This window comes from Melanerpes formicivorus, unplaced genomic scaffold (assembly GCF_026170545.1).
Source record: "Melanerpes formicivorus ecotype bairdi unplaced genomic scaffold, bMelFor1.0.p_v2 SCAF_255, whole genome shotgun sequence".
NCBI lineage: Eukaryota > Metazoa > Chordata > Aves > Piciformes > Picidae > Melanerpes > Melanerpes formicivorus.
In genome coordinates this window covers 301,097-308,314 of record NW_027142607.1, presented here as the reverse complement: position 1 = coordinate 308,314, position 7,218 = coordinate 301,097, and the positions used below count along the sequence as shown (strand labels likewise).

At 57.9% G+C, this 7,218-nt stretch overlaps 1 long non-coding RNA gene across 1 annotated transcript; it reads left to right on the top strand.

The window, feature by feature from the left end:
* Positions 1-3,523: 3,523 nt before the first annotated feature.
* LOC137458504 (uncharacterized) lies at positions 3,524-5,779 on the top strand. Its single transcript, XR_010991785.1, has 3 exons — positions 3,524-3,624; positions 4,645-4,753; positions 5,383-5,779. It is a non-coding gene; the product is annotated as an uncharacterized lncRNA (long non-coding RNA).
* The last annotated feature ends 1,439 nt before the right edge of the window (positions 5,780-7,218 follow it).

Genomic DNA, 7,218 nt, shown 5'->3' with positions numbered 1-7,218 from the left:
TGGATGCTAGGATTAAAGAGAAGTTTGCAGCTCTATTCTGGAATAGATCCCAGCTCTGCAGCTGGGGTGATACTTCTCAGGATGCAGTTTGTGGCAAAACCATGGGCAGATATTAGAAATTGGAAAAGATTGAGGATTGGCAAGACAGAGGTTTAGAGGAATTACTACGTGAAGCTCGGAAGGTGTTTGTAAGGAGGGATGTAGAGAAACAGAAGGCAAAAGCTAGAATGTTGGAATGTTGGTAACTGCTGTAAGGGTACTGGTGATTATGGATAGAGAGGGAAAAAAAGGTAGAAGTCTTATATGATAAATTAGCCCTCAATAGTAATATTAATGGAGTCCAGAAGACGATGAGTGATTGGATAAATAAAAGAATGTTGATTGATGCTCTGTTTTAAATTTGCCTGACATGGACAAATAATTTGATCTTTTTGTACATCTATATGGGGTGTTGACCCAGGACTGGACTGGAATTAAAAATCCTGTAGGGCATTGTTCCAAGTTATTAGATTCTGTAAGTAGGTGAGGGCCAATTTGCTTATCAGTGACCTTTACTAGTAGAGGAGGCCCAGAAAGCGGCTTTTTGTTTTGTTCTGGTCTCAGATCCCACCGTTGGGATTCCTGATGTATATGGGACTGAAGCTGGGGGTAAAGTGTTAATAACAACTTGGAAAGGAGAGTCACTAATTTCCCCCTGGGAAGGATCTTTTCTTGGTTTTGTTAACAACAGATCCAGCTGTCCGTACTGCAGAACAAGGGTGGACACATGCTTCCTGAGTAAAAGGAGCACTTCAGGAATGTGCCTCTGAACCTGGCTGACTTGCACCTGTAACACCTCTGGTCTGAAGGCTCTGGAACTAGCGAGACAAACCCACCTTTTGAAACATCTGACATTGTGTGACATCGAATCTGCATTGCAAGAAAATACCAAGGATTTCATTCGGTGTATAAAAGATCCTGGGACTTGGTGTCATTGGGGATGGGTAAAGTGTAATGGTAAACTGGCTATTTAGAAAAGTGATGGTAAATTTTTCTGCTGCACTACAATGATGTGCTGAGAGTGTGTGTGGTTATAAATGTATGCTGTTGTAGTTCTAATTTCAAGTGATTAGGACAGAGGATTCATCTGTGTTTTGTGTTAAAGTACCAAAAACTGTGTTCGGCTAGTGGGACCACAGGGACTGCAATACAGAAAGGACTGCTGGATCCATCCACTGAATGGACTGAGGTACCCCAAATGGAGGACATAAAGATGAGTTCCAGTATCAGAATAGGAGTGGTAATGGTCCTTGCCTGAAAATATCACAAACTAGAAAGAGGTCGGGGTTCGAAATTGGTACAACCTCCCTGGACAAGGGAAGGAGACACGGTCCGAGCAGAGCATTGGTGGGATTGAAGGAGGCAAGGCCGGGTAGACCCCTGTAATTGCCACAAAGAAGATCTAGAACCATGGCTGTGGGCAGCAACCCCATAGGCCATGTGAGTGGAGTTGCAAGTCAAACCGGACTCCTAATTCCCAGGATTAACCACTCGGAGGGAGAAAGGTGTCACCCAGGTATTGGTATATATAGCATAGCCACTCACTGTGTATGGCACCTATTAAAGTAAAAGAGGAAATACTTTCAGGCAAGGAACATCAGTTGTTATCTCATTCCCTTTACCAGGAAGTTGAAATTGGGAATCCTTTTGCTTGTTGTAGAATTGTTGCCAAGTTAGGTTATTATGGCTCAAGCCAAATGTAGTAGAAAGAAGGGGAGGGATTGTGAGAAACTGGTTATAATATTTGGCTTTCGCAAGGGGGATTACTGGGGAGCGTGGGGCTGGATCATTGGGCTGATGGTCTGTATTGTGTGGGGTATTGGGAGGGAAAGGGGAGGTGCCAACAGGTCTAAAGACTGGCCAGGTCAAAAGTGCAGGTTTGGTCTGTCCTGATGGAGAGGGGTGGGAGCGTGCTGGGGAATACAAGAATATGTACGCTTTAATATATGAATATGTCTGTTTGCCGTCTCTATCAGCTCACCTCGTGTTGTGGGGGTGCGGCTCTAGCAAGCTCGCTCTGCGCCCAGTGCTGTGTTGCCTTTATTTTATAATAAACTGGTTATAAGTTTTCAGCAGTGAGTTTCTCACAGTCTCCAGAAGCTTTTCATCAGAGGGAAGTTGCTCATCAGCTTGTCTGCAGGTGAGTGTTTTATAGAATAATAGAATCGTTTGGGTTGGAAAAGGCCTTTCAGATTCCGCAGTCCCAACAGCTCACAAACTGCCAAGTCTCATCCCAATCTCTTTGTCTCTTAAGCATCTGCAGGGATGGGGATTCAACCACTTCCCTGGGGAAACTATTCCAGTCTTTTGAGAAGCTTTCAGTGAAGAAGCTTCTTTAACAGGCAACCTAAACATCCTCTGATACAACTTGAGGCCATTTCCTCACATGGGGGGGGGGACAATGAACACCAGAGTGAGCCCCCCCGATGCTGGGAGACCCCAAAATCTAAGATCCTGCAATTCCACTGAAGACACCAGATGAAGGGGGGACCATCAAAGGGTTTAAGTGAGGAGAGCAACAGACAGAAGAGATGGGTGATTGCCAGTGCTAAATGCGCTGACTGCAAAGTGGTCTCGGGGCTGTCAGCCCTGGGAGCCCTGCTCGGAGATGCAGAGCTCTGTGTCTCCTGCGCGGCGGCGTTTGGATCAATAAATCATTAATATTGTTATTGCCTCCCCGCCTCCTCCTTTGGCCGCAGGGGGCCAGGGTGCTGCTGGGACAGGACAGCTCCAAGGCAGGACAGCCCCAGGCGCGGCAGGGGGCCGGGGGCACAGCCGGGCGGGGGAGGCAGGGGCGGCCCTGCGGTGTGCCGAGCGGCTGCGAGAGCTCTGAGGGACGGGGAAGAGCGCTGGGGGGGGGGCAGCTCGGAGCCGGGGCCGCTGTGAGCACCGCGGCGGGGCCGGGGCCGGGGTCTGTGCGCCCCGGGGCTCCCCGCCCCAGCGCTCTGCCGCACCGCAGCGCTCGGCGCCGGCCGCTGCCCCTCCGGCCCGGGCTCGGTGCGAGACCTGCAAGGGGCAGAGGCGCTCGGCTCTGCCGCCAGAGCTCAACCCCAGCCTGCGGCCGCGGAGTGCGGAGGCGGCGCTGGGGCAGAGCTCCGGCGCTGAGCTCTGGCAAGCACCGCGGAGCGCCCTGAGGCAGGGCCCGGGCAGGTGCGGGAGAGGGAGCGGGGGGGGCTCGAGCAGGGGGGGCCTGGGGCGGCCGAGAGGGACGTTTTAAATTCCCTTCTGTAACTGTGAGGTCTCTCCTGGGCCGCTCAGAACACTACAGATGGAGATACAGTTCATAGAGGGAGCAGCAGGGGTGCCCGAAGGCTCTCTGGGGTGCGCGCCAGCGCCGGCGGAGGAGACTGAGCGTCCTGGGGCGCGGGGCGGGGCCGGGGGCGGGGCCTGGGCTCCTCCCAGGGCTTCAGCGCGAGAATTCGAGCGGCCAGAGGCGCCCGGCCCGCGCGGGACCGGCCCCGGCCAGAGGCGCCGCTGAACTTGGGAGTTGCGCTCAGAGGGCAGCTGTGGCAGCGCTCCGGCGGATGGAGACCTGGCAGGCGCCTCAGGGGGGCTTTGGCGGATCCGCGAGGGACAGGAGCCCAGGTGCGAGCGGGGACAGGGAGGGCTGGCCCGGGGAGACCTGCGGGAGCTTAGAGCCTGAGGCGCTCTCCGTGCAGCTTCAACCACCCGTCGGTGCAGATGTCCTCAGTGCAATGAACACGAGGGGGGGCTGCCAGGGCGGCCCGGAGGGCATTCCAGCGGCTGGGGGAGTTCCGGCTCTGCGGGGAAGGCTCAGCCGAGGCGCCGCTAGACGGGCTGGGTGCGAGGACGGCTCCCGAAGCGCAGGGGCAGCGCTGGGGCAGCGCGGGGGGTGGCGGAGCCCTGAAGGCAGCGCTGAGGTGCGTGAGAGGGAACGGGGCTGGGCTGGGGCAGAGCTGCAGCAGCTGAAGGGAGGAGTTTGTGTAGGCAGTGTCTGAGGTGCTGTCATCTCCAGCCCGGAACATACACGTGTTTGTATTGGTTTTAATAAAAGGACATTAAGGGTGGCCGGGCTGGGGGGGGCTGTGTCTGTGAGCGCCACAGAAGGCGCGCGGCGGGGGGGGGCTGTGGGGTGTTGGGGGCTGTGAGCGCCCTGAGGGTTCCCGCGCGGCGGCTTTCCCGCCCTGCCCGCGCCACAGGCACCAGCGCGCGCTGTTCCCGCGCGGCCGCCGCCTGAGGCAAGGGGAGGCGCCTGGCTGTGGGGACTGTGAGCGCCCGGAGGGTCCCGGCCTCACCTGTGCGCCCTTCCCGCCAGAGGGGCTGGCGCGCGCCGCGCGCCTCAGGAGCTGCCGGGGCGGGAACGGGAAGCGGCCGGCGCGGCCCGGGGCAGGGCCGGGCCGGGCCGCAGCCCGCAGCTGCGCTGGGCTTGGGGTCTGGGAGGATCCGCTCCTGGGGCAGAGCTGCGGATGCCGGAGGGCAGGGCAGGCAGCGCAGGGGCTTGGGCAGGTTCGTGAGGGCGCAGGGTGAGACCGGCCGGGGGCAGGGGAATCAGCTCGGGGACAATTTCTGTTTCGTTAAAACCTGAGGCACTTCCCTCTGTAGCTCAGCACCTCCTGAGTGTGCCTCTGCTGTTTGCTCCTTCAGGCAGAACGAAGCTCTGCAGGGAGCAGACTCAGGGACAGAGCAGTGACATTTGGGCACAGAGACTGAGAGGATCTGTGGGGCAGAAAATGCAAACAGAGAAAACCCTGAGGTAAGCAAGAGCAGAGGTGACATCCTGGAGGGAAAACATGGAGGCAGTTTATACAGGATAAAAGCCAAAGCTTTCGGAGGGAAAAGCTGAGGCAATGTGCTGGGGGCAGAGCGGGCATGGAGGGAACCTGAGGCAATCCACAGGGAGAAGGTGAAAATTGTCCTGAGAAAACCTGAGCAAAGAAGAGGGGACACAGGAAGCAGCTTGGAGGGAAGACTTAAGGCAAATATCTGTGAGACAAGATACAGAAATGAACAGGAAAGTTAACCTATGGGAGACAAGAATGAGGATTTGAGAGGGAAAATCACAGCTTATTTAGGAGGGAGAGTGAGGGGGAGGAAAGGCATGGGAGGGAAGAGCTGAGGAAAGATGGAGGGAGGAAAGGGGATGTTTGGGAGGGAAACAGAGGCCATTTTGGACGGGAGGAAGGGAAATTATGCCTGGAATTGAGAAGGAAATCTGTAGGGCAGAGGATGAAAATGTTGAAAATAGAAGCTATGATAATGCAAGGAGAGAAAGGACATTTTGAACAGAAAAAGCCTGTAGTGATGGAGGAGCAGTGATACCTTTTCCCCTTGGGCAGGGAGGAATTGGCACTGCTGAGGCCTAACTCTGTTCTCCTTCCTCAGAGGCAGCTGGCACAGAGCCCCACTATGGAGCGGCGAGGCAAGGTGTGGGGGGGCGAGAGGAGCTGAGAAGCGGAGGAGCACCGGGCTGAACAGCTGGACATGGGCAAGGCGCCCTGGGCAATGAGACCTCCCTCTCAATTTGGCTGTGGTAACACAAGATCTTTGCCAGCACCGTTAGGGTGCCCTGGTTGACTTTGTGCTGGGCGACCTCCCTGTAAGCAGGGCTCGGTCTTTGCTTTTGCTGTTGTAGGCCTTTTGCCACCTAGCTCCTTGGCTGCACGGAGACTGGCCACCCTGTAAGGAGGGTCCGAGCCGGCGTCTCGGCCCGTATGGGGGGAAGTGTAGCTGCCTGGACCCCAGCCCCCCCTGTAAGCAGGGGAGGGCCCTTTAAACAGTTTCTCGGCTGCTGGCGGCCTGGCCAGCGTGACGCCCTGTACTTGGGGCATGTCACAACGATTGGCATCCTGAGGCCCCTCTACCTGCATGCATCCCCGGGGGGGCCAGGTCTGACCCTCTGCTCTCCTGCTCGGGGTTAAGGATGCCTGCCCCACCAGTGGCTGCCCAGAGCTTGCTCCCTCTCTTGGGAAGGGCTGTGTGTGTGGCCCCTCTTGCCTCTGTGTGCCTGAGTCTGCTTGTCCTTTAGGTCCCTTAGAAAAGGCTGTAGCTTAGCTTAGGCTTCCCAGGAGGGAAAGAGGGGCTCTGGGCGGTTCCACGGCAGTCTCCTTGGAGGCCTCGAGTGGGGTGGGAGCTCGGCTTGCCCCTCCTTTGATTGGATGGACACAGCGAAGCCGCTTAAGTCGTCTTGCGGCAAGGTGACCCCCCTGTAGTTCAGGGCCTGGGTCTCTGCCTTCATGGCAGCCTGTTCCCTTGGCACCCTGTCAGATTAACAGCCCCGCACTCAGGGCCTGTGTGACGAGTTATGGAGCCTTCTGTGCCGTTCTGTCCCCTTCTGTCCCCAGCAGCCACCCAAGGTCCCTGTAAGCAGGGCTGGGGAGGCTGCTTTTGGCAGCTAACAGGAACAAACCCTTAGAGGGTTGAGGTCAGTCCCTGGGCTCCTGAAGAGGTGGTGTTGTGCTGCAGCCAGGAGGGCCGGCCCGTAAGTGGGCGCAGGCCAGAGCCCGTGGCTCTCCGTGGGGCTTTTTGGGAGTGCCGGGCCGAGAGCGACCGCCCTGTAGGCAGGGAAGTGCGTTGCCGGTGTCCGGCGGGAGGTTCAAGGAGGGACCCCCCCTGTAATCAGGGCGGGTAGATCTGGTCCCGGCCTTTCAGAGGCATGGGGCCAGGGAGTGTGTGGGGCTTATCTTAGCGTGTTGTTCCCCCCCGCCCCACCCCGTCTTCGGGGCTGGGGCCACAGCCCCCCGGCCTTTGGCCGTGATGCCCCACTGCCTGGCTGCTGTCTTCCTGTAGCTGCGGGGCCAGGCCAAGCTCTCAGCTCCCTGGGTTTCGACCCGCCCGTAAGAGGGGTCGGGGTCCGAGTGCCTTTGCGCTCAGCTGGCAGCCTGTGTGGGGCACCCCCCCCGGCTAGCGGGGTGTGGGTCAAGATGCCCCTGAAGCGGAGAGAAGGAGCCTCCGTGGGCCTTTTGGGACCAGGGCCGCCCTGTAAGTCAGGGCCCGGTCAGTGCCCTGGCATCCCGGGCGCTTTGAAATGCCAGCGGCGGCTCCAGCCCCCTGTAAGCAGGGTCATGCAGCCGCTCTGGCCGCTGCGTTGCATGCCCAGCTCCATTGCCCAGGGCGTCTGCTGCGGCGCCCGTCTGCGGTCCCGACCGGAAGTGTGCCGTGCGCCGCTTGGGTGAGTCGAGCAAAAGCGGGAAGACTTTGCAGAGCTGGGGGTGTCTGCGG